This window comes from Pinus tabuliformis, chromosome 1_1, assembly GCF_031772625.1.
Source record: "Pinus tabuliformis cultivar Carrire ecotype Pingquan chromosome 1_1, CPIR1, whole genome shotgun sequence".
Lineage (NCBI taxonomy): Eukaryota > Viridiplantae > Streptophyta > Pinopsida > Pinales > Pinaceae > Pinus > Pinus tabuliformis.
This window is the reverse complement of record NC_142297.1, coordinates 372,217,220-372,230,267: the sequence shown is the minus strand read 5'-3', so window position 1 is coordinate 372,230,267 and position 13,048 is coordinate 372,217,220.

The following is a 13,048-nucleotide window of genomic DNA, read 5'->3' as shown; positions in this document are numbered from 1 at the left end:
ACTAACTTGTATTTTTTAAATATCTATTAATAGTTTATGGGATTTTAGATAAACAGCGATGGATGTATATGACAATAATATAGCCTCACCATTTCCAAACTTAAAAAAAAATATCATATAATAGTAAATTAATAAATAATTTTATGAAAATTACATTAAAAACTTAAATTATATTATCTTAATATTAATATTTTACACTATATTAATACTTAAGTTAATGCCCACTGATGGCGTGCCTCAGTTTCCTCTTCGCTTACCAATTCCCAAAGGCGCCAGTGTTGCAACCTTTAGCTTTGATACCACTTGTCACATACCCCGGTAACCTCGCATGTAAAGCAGGGAGTTAGAATTGTTTTATACAAATTACCACAAGTAATTATCCAATTCACAAATCCACAATTCATCATTAACCATTAGATATAATGTTCATTAGTACATCAAGTAAATTGCAATAACTGACAGTAAGTTGCATAACCATTAACCACCACCGTGGTAGTGTAATAACATAAACTGTCTCATGAATCCTTGCATCCATTTCATGATTTCCTTAACCATATTAGTTAATCACATACTTGGACACTATGATTATGCCATCAAATAAAAAACCATCAACATCAAGGATTCATCATCATCAAACTAACACAAAAGGCAATCACACCATGGAACACCAATATACCCTGGAAACCCCGTAGGGTGAAAACCAGCAAATGTTTAATCTTATTATTAAATTCTCATGAGGGATTTCACCCCTCACTTAATGGCTTATAAGGGATTCCATCCCTTAACCATTGTTATAAAATCATTACAATGAATTATCATTAAGATGTCACATAACTAGCTAAAAGCTAATACAGTTTCCATATATTATTTTACATACATACCGCCATATACAACATTCTTTGTGGCATGATTGTTCGAGCATTGTACGATCCTGCAACTCGAACTCATCTGCATGGACCATTAATCCTTTTCTTGCCACAATGTTAACTTCACTTTTCCTTTGGCACCATCTGCCATCGTTTCCTGTCAATGTAGTCGTCAACAAGCTTGGCAACAAGATTAGATACCATATTAATTATTCAATAAGCAACCTCTAAAAGAGATGTTTTAACTTCTACTCATATGCATGAGCAAGCATGACATAATAACTAACTAATACATATATTCAAGTAAATACTTGTTCTACTTTCCACAATGCTTATTCACACTCATGCACAACTCTCTTAAGAGATCTAACTCATTAGTTCTACTATAATGTATAACACATTCGTTATATCTTCATACATGTAATAAACTGTTATTTCCATGCTTAAGCACATATATTCTTTTCACATAGTTATTTTTCGAGAACTCAACATAGTCTCTCTAACATACAAAGAACATAACTCCATATCCCAATGACTATTCCTTGTTCATACCATTGCTTATCATATTAGCCATTCTTTAATGTATGCAACACATATTCCCTTCACTATAATACTACCATCATTTCATACAATAAACCACATACCTCTTTCTTAAAGGAAGTCATTATAACCTCATCTCTCTATCTTCCTATATGAAGGATTCTCAAGCTTCCCTTTTGAGAAATTATTAAAGATATCCATCTTTATGCATAAAAATCAAGACACAAAATCAAGGTTAACTTACCCTTTATACATCAAAATCAAGAAGTCAACACAACTCATCTAACAAGACAATCTTTCAAGAGATTATATTTTTGAAGAAAGTTAACATGACCACTTTCTCTATGTACACACAAAATAATATTTCCAAAATCACAATAGCTACCCTTATGTGCATGCAGCATGTGTTTTTTTTCTTAACACAACTATTTATACTTCTATGCACATAGTCTTTTCATGAAACAAGTATGGATTCTTGCTCTTGCAGGAACACTATTCATGTGTGTGTTTTAAGGAAAGAATCTCTATCTTTGTTTTTAAGAGATCTCCCGTAAGGTAATTATTTTCATGCATGAAGAATGCACTCTTTTCCTAAAAAGAAACTATATCTATGTGTATATAAAACATACTCTTTCTTCAAGAAAGTTAGTATGTTTACCTATGTGCCTAGAAGCACATTATTAGAAATTTCTATCATGCATGCAATGCATAACTATTTCACAAAAAATTCAAAATTAGCTAATATCCCAATGCAATAAGGCATATATCCCTTCTCAATAAAATCTAACTTAACTGATATTTCTTTTATATGCATTCATTAAAACACTTTCTTTACGAGGAAAACATATAAAATAATCATCTTTTACTACATGCATTAACATATTTTCTTTACCAAGAAAACATATAAAATAATCATCTTTTACTGCATGCATTAATATGTTTTCTTCACCAAGAAAACATATAAAATATTCAATCTTTAACTGCATGCATGAACATGTTTTCTTCCCCAAGAAAACATCTAAAATATTTATTCTTTTACTGCATGCATTAACATGTTCTCTTCACCAAGAAAACATCTAAAATATTTAATCTTTTATTGCATGCATTAACATAATATTTTCCAACAATCCAGAAACAACTTATTCTTCTCTATAAGGAATGCAGTTACATATCTGATGGTGTAAAAACATTGTACCTTGCAATAGTCTTAGGTTTCTTCAGTTCCAACGGAGGAAGCTTGGAAACTATAACAGTCAACACCCCATCCTGAAAGGTAGTAGAAATGGGCTCTACGTTGCAGTCAGTAGGGACAGAGAATTCTCTCATGAATTTATACTCGTGCGCCAGGCCAGCATGAAACCCTCTGCCTCAGCGTGCCCACAGATTGCGTTCCCCTCTTCGTAAGAGATCTCGTACAACAGTGTTTGAACCATCGTGAACTCTCATGGAGGTAAGCTATTTTATCCTCGACATGATCAGTGAGAGAATCCAGAGCTTTGTTTTGCTACATCATATATTTGGAATCTGTCGTTCGTGCAACCTCATTCAACTCTTCTGCCGCCATTTTCACTTACTCCATTCAACTCTCCTTTTTATGCATTTTTCCTCCGCCTCTATTATATTTTTCCTCTCTCCTTCATGATAGATCTCTGGTCAATCAAGAACTCTCTCTTTCATGAGAGATCTCCGGTCAATCAGGAACGCTGAGGGCAGTTATCAATAAATGAACCCTAACTAAAATGGTTAATGGTAAACTGAATATTTTATTTCACTTAAATTTTTTTCATGAGTATTATCACTAGGGATATTACATACTCCCCCCCTTAACAAGAACACCATCCTCGGTGTTCATCTCTCGTTGGGACCTTAGATTTTACTCATGATATAACCATCTAAACCACACAAAATGTGATCCTTCCTCTTTAAAATCAAAGATTTTATTCCAAGAAATGACAACAACAAAATAGTAATGATATAATCATAAGAAAGATCAATATTTATAAGCATTCATAACTGCAAAAATATGCAAGCTCTAATTGCCAACACTTGACCCTTATTCAAATTCAAAAACCAAACTCTATATCAACTTACCATTACTTACCATCTACTCTTGAAAATCATGAGCACTTCTGCATAAGAATTTTAATAGTGGTTGGACAACCCATTAACCCTCCATGGTAAGTAATCCTGTAATGTATGACAAACAAATTCAATCGCATTAGTCACAATATTTTGAGTCAAATGAGATACTTTTAACTATCAATCAATTGTGCAATGTTAGATGATTTTTAAATCACAGTACTTTTACAAGTACTTAAGAACTCATCACTGCTCCACATGCACACTGAACTAACTCTCACTAAAGACATCTACATAGTACTTCTAAAATTACCAAAAGAGCACCTAGCTCCCTAATAATCGAACAATCAATCACTGCATCAAGTGAACATTTCCTTAGCCCCTACTAAGACGTTTACAAAATTAATAATACAATAAAGGAATTAAAATTTCCAATAACTCCTTATTGAGCACTAAGCTCATTTCCTGTTAAATGTGCATGACATTTTGACACATCTATATATGAAATTCATTTTTACCATAACATATAACTGATTAGTTAATTTCTTTAGCCATAAGAACCACAATAGGCTAAAGAATTCCCAACCCCAGGGAACTAGTTTCCACAACCCGATCGAGTCATTTTCACATCCAGACAGTTTCTTTGATAGAGACCTTACCAGGTCTAACATGGAATTCCACTGGCCAACCAGCTCAAGAATTCTAGGGAGAGGAAATCCGGGCAGACAAGTACCATCAACCCCTCCGGGCAGGTAACTACCATCAACCCAAATTCAGGCAGACAAGTACCATCAACCCCTCTGGGAGGGTAACTTCCATCAACCCAAGGCATTCTAGCCTTTCACAGTCTGGGCAGACAAGTACCATCAACCCCTCTGGGTAGGTAACTGCCATCAACCCAAGACATTCTAGCTTTTCACAACTATCTGCAACTGTCTGGCATGTTAAATTTCTCTTTTATCACTATCCCCAAAGTAATTTACATAATGAACCATATAATCATTATCGTTAACAAAACAAGAATGCATGTATACCATGCATCTACACTTAACCCTTAACATGGGTCCACAACATCTAGATTGCTAGGAAACACAACTGACATACATTATTCTTTCTCATTTATGATTGGAATTCTCATTGCAACATTTTGCGTGATGAGTTTCTTGTTGCCATTAAGCTACCACTACTTAATCCCATTAGCAACATTAGTTATACATATGCGTCCCTTAACAAGTATTAACTTCCCTAATCTTTTTAGTTTGCGGCACAATACTATCATGCATAAAAGTATATGCAAATATTCATTACTATATAGATGTCAACAATGGTTGAGCTAACAATCTAAACATTTTCAATTTCCCTCAATGTATTGCCATCAACAGACCAATACATGAAGTACCTACCACAATCACTTGTTTGCGATTTGTGGTAAGCTTAAATCAAATTCAATTAACACACATAAGTGCTTTTAGTTAGTCAAAGAACACTAACCAATCACAACTACCAATCATCTTAATGAAACCATGGCAAAACATAATAAAAATTAGTTATGACAATCAAGTCTCGCTGATTGACTCATTGCATGTTTTCAATATCTAAGGGGGTTCTTCTAATGTCCTTTTAAAACAATTTGTCATCCTATTCAAGGATGTTCCCCCTAATTTATATTCATGCATTGGCTCATTAAGTTTCATTCATTGTAACTTCAATCGTGTTTAATAAATGCATCATTGTTATTGCCATGTGTGCAAATCAAAAGTTGGTAGTTGATTGTCACTTTCCTCAATGAGTGTTCAATATTGTTCATAAGTGCAAAAAAAATTTCATTGTCTTTTATCCTTATCAGGAATCCAATGTCAGGAACATAGTTATGTAGTAACTTTATTACTGACTACTCAAAGCAGTTTAAACACGAATCACACTTTTCATGCTGAAAGTAGTGTACTACATAAATAAATATGTGAATGGTTAAACTCATACTTAAGTTAATGCCCACTGACGGCGTGCCTCAGTTTCCTCTTCACTTACCAATTCCCAAAGGCGCCAGTGTTGCAACCTTTAGCTTTGATACCACTTGTCACATACCCCGGTAACCTTGCATGTAAAGCAGGGAGTTAGAATTGTTTTATACAAATTACCACGAGTAATTATCCAATTCACAAATCCACAATTCATCATTAACCATTAGATATAATGTTCATTAGTACATCAAGTAAATTGCAATAACTGACAGTAAGTTGCATAACCATTAACCACCACCGTGGTAGCGTAATAACATAAACTGTCTCATGAATCCTTGCATCCATTTCATGATTTCCTTAACCATATTAGTTAATCACATACTTGGACACTATGATTATGCCATCAAATAAAGAACCATCAACATCAAGGATTCATCATCATCAAACTAACAGAAAAGGCAATCACACCATGGAACACCAATATACCATGGAAACCCCGTAGGGTGAAAACCAACAAACGTTTAATCTGTGAGGGATTTCACCCCTCACTCAATGGCTTATAAGGGATTCCATCCCTTAACCATTGTTATAAAATCATTACAATGAATTATCACTAAGATGTCACATAACTAGCTAAAAGCTAATACAGTTTCCATGTAATATTTTACTTACATACCGCCACATACAACATTCATTGTGGCATGATTGTTCGAGCATTGTACGATCCTGCAACTCGAACTCATCTACATGGACCATTAATCCTTTTCCTGCCACAATGTTAACTTCACTTTTCCTTTGGCACCATCCACCATCGTTTCCTGTCAATGTAGTCGTCAACAAGCTTGGCAACAACATTAGATACCATATTAATTATTCAATAAGCAACCTCTAAAAGATATCTCTTAACTTGTACTCATATGCATGAGCAAGCATGACATAATAACTAACTAATACATATATTCAAGTAAATACTTGTTCTACTTTCCACAATGCTTATTCACACTCATGCACAACTCTCTTAAGAGATCTAACTCATTAGTTCTTCTAAAATGTATAACACATTCGTTATATCTTCATACATGTAATAAACTATTATTTCCATGCTTAAGCACATATGTTCTTTTCACATAGTTATTTTTCGAAAACTCAACATAGTCTCTCTAACATACAAGGAACATAACTCCATATCCCAATGACTATTCCTTGTTCATACCATTGCTTATCATATTAGCCATTCTTTAATGTATGCAACACATATTCCCTTCACTAGAATACTACCATCATTTCATACAACAAACTACATACCTCTTTCTTAAAGGAAGTCATTATAACCTCATCTCTCTATTTTCCTATATGAAGGATTCTCAAGCTTCCCTTTTGAGAAATTATTAAAGATATCCATCTTTATGCATAAAAATCAAGACACAAAATCAAGGTTAACTTACCCTTTATACATCAAAATCAAGAAGTCAACACACCTCATCTAACAAGACAATCTTTCAAGAGATTATAGTTTTCAAGAAAGTTAAGATGACCACCTTCTCTATGTACACACAAAATCATATTTCCAAAATCACAATAGCTGCCCTTATGTGCATGCAACATGTGTTTTTTTCTTAACACAATTATTTATACTTCTATGCACATACTCTTTTCATGAAACAAGTATGGCTTCTTGCTCTCGCATGAACACTATTCATGTGTGTCTTTTAAGGAAAGAATCTCTATCTTTGCTTTTAAGAGATCTCCCATAAGGTCATTATTTTCATGCATGAAGAATGCACGCTTTTCCTAAAAAGAAACTATATTTATGTGTATATAAAACATACTCTTTCTTCAAGAAAGTTAGTATGATTACCTATGTGCCTAGAAGCACATCATTAGCAATTTCTATCATGCATGCAATGCATAACTGTTTCACAAAAACTTTGAAATTAGCTAATATCCCATGCAATAAGGCATATATCCCTTCTCAATAAAATCCAACTTAACTGCTATTTATTTTATATGCATTCATTAAAACACTTTCTTTACGAGGAAAACATATAAAATATTCAATCATTAAAACACTTTCTTTACCAAGAAAACATATAAAATATTCAATCTTTTATCGCATGCATTAACATATTTTCCTCACCAAGAAAACATATAAAATAATCATCTTTTACTGCATGCATTAACATATTTTCTTTACCAAGAAAACATATAAAATAATCATCTTTTACTGCATGCATTAACATGTTTTTTTCACCAAGAAAACATATAAAATATTCAATCTTTAACTGCATGCATAGAAAACATCTAAAATATTTAATCTTTTACTACATGCATTAACATGTTTTCTTCACCAAGAAAACATCTAAAATATTTAATCTTTTATTGCATGCATTAACATAATATTTTACAACAATCCAGAAACAACTTATTCTTCTCTATAAGGAATGTAGTTACTTATCTGATGGTGTAAAAAAACTGTGCCTTGCAATAGTCTTAGGTTTCTTCAGTTACAACGGAGGAAGCTTGGGAACTATAACAGTTAGCACCCCATCCTGACAGGTAGTAGAAATGGGCTTTACGTTGCAGTTCGTAGGGACAGAGAATTCTCTCATGAATTTATACTTGTGCGCCAAGCTAGCATGAAACCCCCGGCCTCAGCGTGCCCACAGATTGCGTTCCCCTCTTCGTAAGAGATCTCATATAGCAGTGTTTGAACCATCGTGAACTCTTATGGAGGTAAGCTGTTTTATCCTTGACATGGTCAGTGAGAGAATCCAGAGCTTTGTTCTGCTACATCATATATTTGGAATCTGTCATTCGCGCAACCTCATTCAACTCTTCTGCCGCCATTTTCACTTACTCCATTCAACTCTCCTTTTTATGTGTTTTTCCTCTGCCTCTATTATATTTTTCCTCTCTCCTTCGTGAGAGATCTCCGGTCAATCAAGAACTCTCTCCTTCATGAGAGATCTTCGGTCAATCAAGAACGTTGAGGGCGGTTATCAATAAATGAACCCTAACTAAATGGTAAACTAAATATTTTATTTCACTTAAGTTTTTTTTCATGAGTATTTACACTAGGGGTATTTCAAAACTATAAACATGGTTTAGTCCATAACCCACCATATTTCATGCTTCCACACTGAGATTTTTGAGCGGAAAACCTATCTAGATTGAAAGAGAATCATTTTTCAGGTAAAGAATTAGATCTTCATACGCTAATCAAGAGTCTATGAACCCAATAATTATGCCCTTGCAAGTGATCAATGGATCATGTGCAACATTGAATTTGATGTTAGAGGTTTCAAATGTATAGGCATAAGACTATATACAATGATAAACCTCTACACCAATCCAACCACATAATGCAACATACTATATAACAAAAAAAGACATAGCATTACTCTATTTAATTATGGTGACCCACAACAAAATCTTTTGATGATATATAATTTACTCAATTCTGTAAAAACACAGTGTTTTTGCCTCTATGACTAATGTGTGAGTAATCTTGATGTAGCAAGATCAATTTATCTAATGTAATAAAACAAATACTTTGGTGTGCACCTAAAGAGGACCATGGTTGGCTCCTTAATCGATGCTACGGTAAAAATAATCTTGTCTCAGTTATTAAGAGTGATGACAACTTTGGCTCCCGTAATGAATTGATGGTCAATGCCAGAACTCAGGCCTATGAAACTTGCTCGGCTCCTTCCTTCACTTAGAGGGTTGTGGTGATAGTGCAATGCCCAGGCTATGTCCACTTCCTTTCGCCTAAAACAGATATATGGATGCTCAACTCCTTTATCTGCTCAGGCAGTTGTTGTGATAGTGTTTTCGTGCGACCAATGCTCAGGCTATATCAACTAATTAGCATGTAACACTCATACACCCTTTCTCCTTCCATTGAAATGAATCAGAGGCTGAAACCATTCTAACACCTCTACTCATTAGATGACTCAGTGTTCATTTTAACACACAAAACTACCATCCTTGCGACCTCGACTGCTACTGAGAAACATCACCTTTCAGATTAGCAATGCGACTGTTTGGTTATGAGTCCCTCGAATTCCATTCTATCAGTGATATAGTCCCATGTGATTGACTCAATGGGTCTGCAGGTTTTTTGGCTGACCCCCTTACTCTAGTGATTTGAATACTCCCTTTCATGGTGAGGTGCCTCCTGGAAGGTGAAACGGTGGATCAGACCATTGTTGCCCTGATCCACGTGTCAGAAATCTCGGTAGAGTGTTTTGATAGTATATATGCCTATGGCTATTGGTTTTATCCTCAATGGCCCTCAGCTTCACTTGATAAAGAAAGAATATTCTGCCCTCTCTCCCTGTTTAACTCGGTCCCCTTTGATGAAAGTGTTATCACCAAAAATTGATCATCTAGCCTAATTTACTAGATGGATCAAAGTACACCATGTAAAGTCAATTTTACCATACTAAAATTGCTTTCATTGTGAGAAATTACTTAATAAACCACCTTTATTAAGTAATTTATAATTAAAACCATGAAGAATAATGAAATAAATCACTATTTATTTTATTTTCTTGTAGGAATAATTAATTAAACCATTGTTCAATTATTATTCCTTGTCAAATTTGACTAAATCCCTTAGGAATAATTAAATAAATCATTATTTATTTGTTATTTCTAAATAAAAGTTTAAATATGTTTTCCCTCCTAACCAAATATAACAAAATATTCCAAGTCGTTATTCCTAGAATGGGGTTAATAATATTTTATTATTGCTCATTATTCGAGGATAACTCAATATTTTGTTATAAATAGAATGGTTTTCCATTCATTATTCACTTTCGATTATTTTCGTTGTTGCACTCATTGTTGTAACTCTTATTATTTTCATTGACGCACACCATTTCTCTGCCATTTGAGTTGCATTAAGCTCAAACATTTTATTTGTTGGGTTTTCACATTATAGATGAGAAAGACTCTACACAAGTTGAAGACGTTTTAGGATAGACAAGAACCCATCCCATAGAGGGGGACTGGTAAAATTTATTTGTTCCCTTCACAAGTGTTATAATAAAATATATTCTTTGTATATTTGGTTTCCATTGGATGATTGGAGTTATTACTATTTCTTTTTGTTGTTTAACTATGATTGTGTCATAGGTCAGGACTTTGCTAGGTTTTGTTTCTATCATTTGGTGCAAATCAACAATCTTTGGTAACCATTTATATTGTTTAGATTGTTTGTCATCCATAGTCTTAAGTGGGTTCTTTTCGTACATCTTTGAGATGAAAACACTACAACAAAATTGACAACTCCATTGGTTTTTTACTTTAGATCCGGAAACTTGGGTGACCTTCAGTTTTCAGGTTAGGGTTTCTTATTTGTTCAGACTCTTAATGTTATTTACTAGCTTTCTAACCCTAGATATGTCAAATTTCTAACATCTGCAAGTTTTTTGGTCTCTTTTGCAGGTCACAGGAACAAGCTGCGATAGAGACGGTAGTTTTTTCTGAGATTTTCCGACTGGGAATTAAGAATCAGAAATCACACTTTTTAGCACAAAAAATGCGATCTTGAGTCTAGAGTGCATATTTCGCCCCAAAACCTGCAATCCCCCTTAAAAATAGGTTAGTACCTGCGATTTTAGGGTTTCCAGGTTTTTATCAGATTTGTTTCTGGGTTTTGTCAACAACTGTGTGTCGGGTTGTTTGACCTATATCTCATCCCGCTCAGGCCTTGATCTACTCCGATTTATTCGTTAAAGTGGAATTTATCCCCTTAGGGTTTTTATTACGCTTCCACCTTTATAGGAGGAGTTTAGCTAAGTAATAAGTCTGAGTTTCTCCAACACTTTCAGCCATATTTTCCACATCTGTACCCTTTTCTTTCAGATCTCCAAAGATAAGTTGTTTCCATCCATGGATTCATATTAAACCTTGTTTGTTCATTGGCCTTAGGGTCCCATCAGTTGTCCTAGGATTTACGCCCATCTCCCTATATTTTTGTAGCGATCTTCCTCTCTAGGTTTTTGTTGTTGTTGCACTACTTTCTAGTAGCCTAGTTTCAGTTCATCCCAGTCACATCGACACTTAGATCCCTTGAACTTTTTAGTGTGTTTTCAGTCGATTTCACCACAAACAATCACAGTGTTTGCAAATTCATTTTGGGTGGGGTTTAGTTAATGGTTTTTCTGTTCATTTACTATTGTAAATTTTAGTTTATTTTCAACAATATTTTTCTTTTTTACAAACACGATTTGGGCTTAACCAATAAATACACTTGCACACACAAGCACACCTTAAGCGAATGGCGATTGGTTTATGCCCCCAAGCCAAGTCTGAACGTAATAAATTTATCTCCCCTCATTGAGTCAAAGTCATATTGTTGATCTCCCTTCACCATTTTCATGTCACATGTGTCTTACCATGATTGTGCCACCAAGGCGTTTGTCACAGAGACTCTTATAGCTTCCTCCCCATTTTCCACTCAGACATATTACTCCTCCCCACTAGGTTCGAGTTCATAGCCCTCTGAGTCCCCATACCAACTCTTCTCCTGGTTCATCTGATTTCGAGCCTCCTTCACCACATATTGTCACCATGTTAGGACCCACAACTAGTGTAGGAACCGAAACTGGTGTTGGCTCCAGTTCTGCCCTAGTGATCACATCTAGAGGAGAAATCTCATGAACCATTCTGAAAACTCCCATACTCCCTTTTATGGCTAGCTTAAATCTCCTAGATTTTAGCTAGATGGTAAATGACCCAATACACCATGATGCGAGTTGGCATGCTATGCCGACTAAGCTTCTCTCAAATATCCCAAAGTTTGAGGGTAGTTCTAAGGAGGATCCTACTGGTCATGTTCACTCCTTCCACATGTAGTGTTCATCCAACTCCATTACCGATGACTTCATTCATTTTCAGCTGTTCCAATACACGCTTACTAGAGACGCTACAAAATGCTATGTAGACTAGCCCTCCACATTTCATTCCAATTTCGTGATGCTTGCCAAATTGTTCCTCTCATATTTCTAGCTACCTATCCAATATGACACTGGTAAAAAGATATTGACCACATTTTGTCAGTCCTCTACCACTTTCCTTTATGACCATGTTCAAGAGTGGTGTAGAAGGAGGAGCACATGTCGTGCCCCGCATGTTGAAGACCGTGTCTATCTCGATTGGTTTCTCAGGAGCCTTTTAGCACCCATTGGAAAAGATGCCATGTCCCATTTTCCTTAGACTGAGGATGAAGCTCTCCAAACCACTCTGAGATATGACCTGATTTATGTGTAATCCAGTTCTGTCTATACCGTCATTCCAAACCTTCCCTGTCCTAGATGTTCCAATGCACTAGGGTAATCTCACGTTGCCGATGGTATTGTTGGAACCTTTTCACATCCTTCACCATATACTCAACAAAGTTATGGACATCCACAGGGGGGCACCAGTTCCTTCAACACTTATGCCCCTCCTGCTAGCAACATGTTTTCAGGGCCCCAACCTATCTACCAAACCATTTATCCTCCTTATGAATAGTCGAGCACTCCAGCCCCTCAAGCATTAACACCGCAACCTCCCATGCATCCTCAGCCCCCGCAGTTACTACCCCCTTAG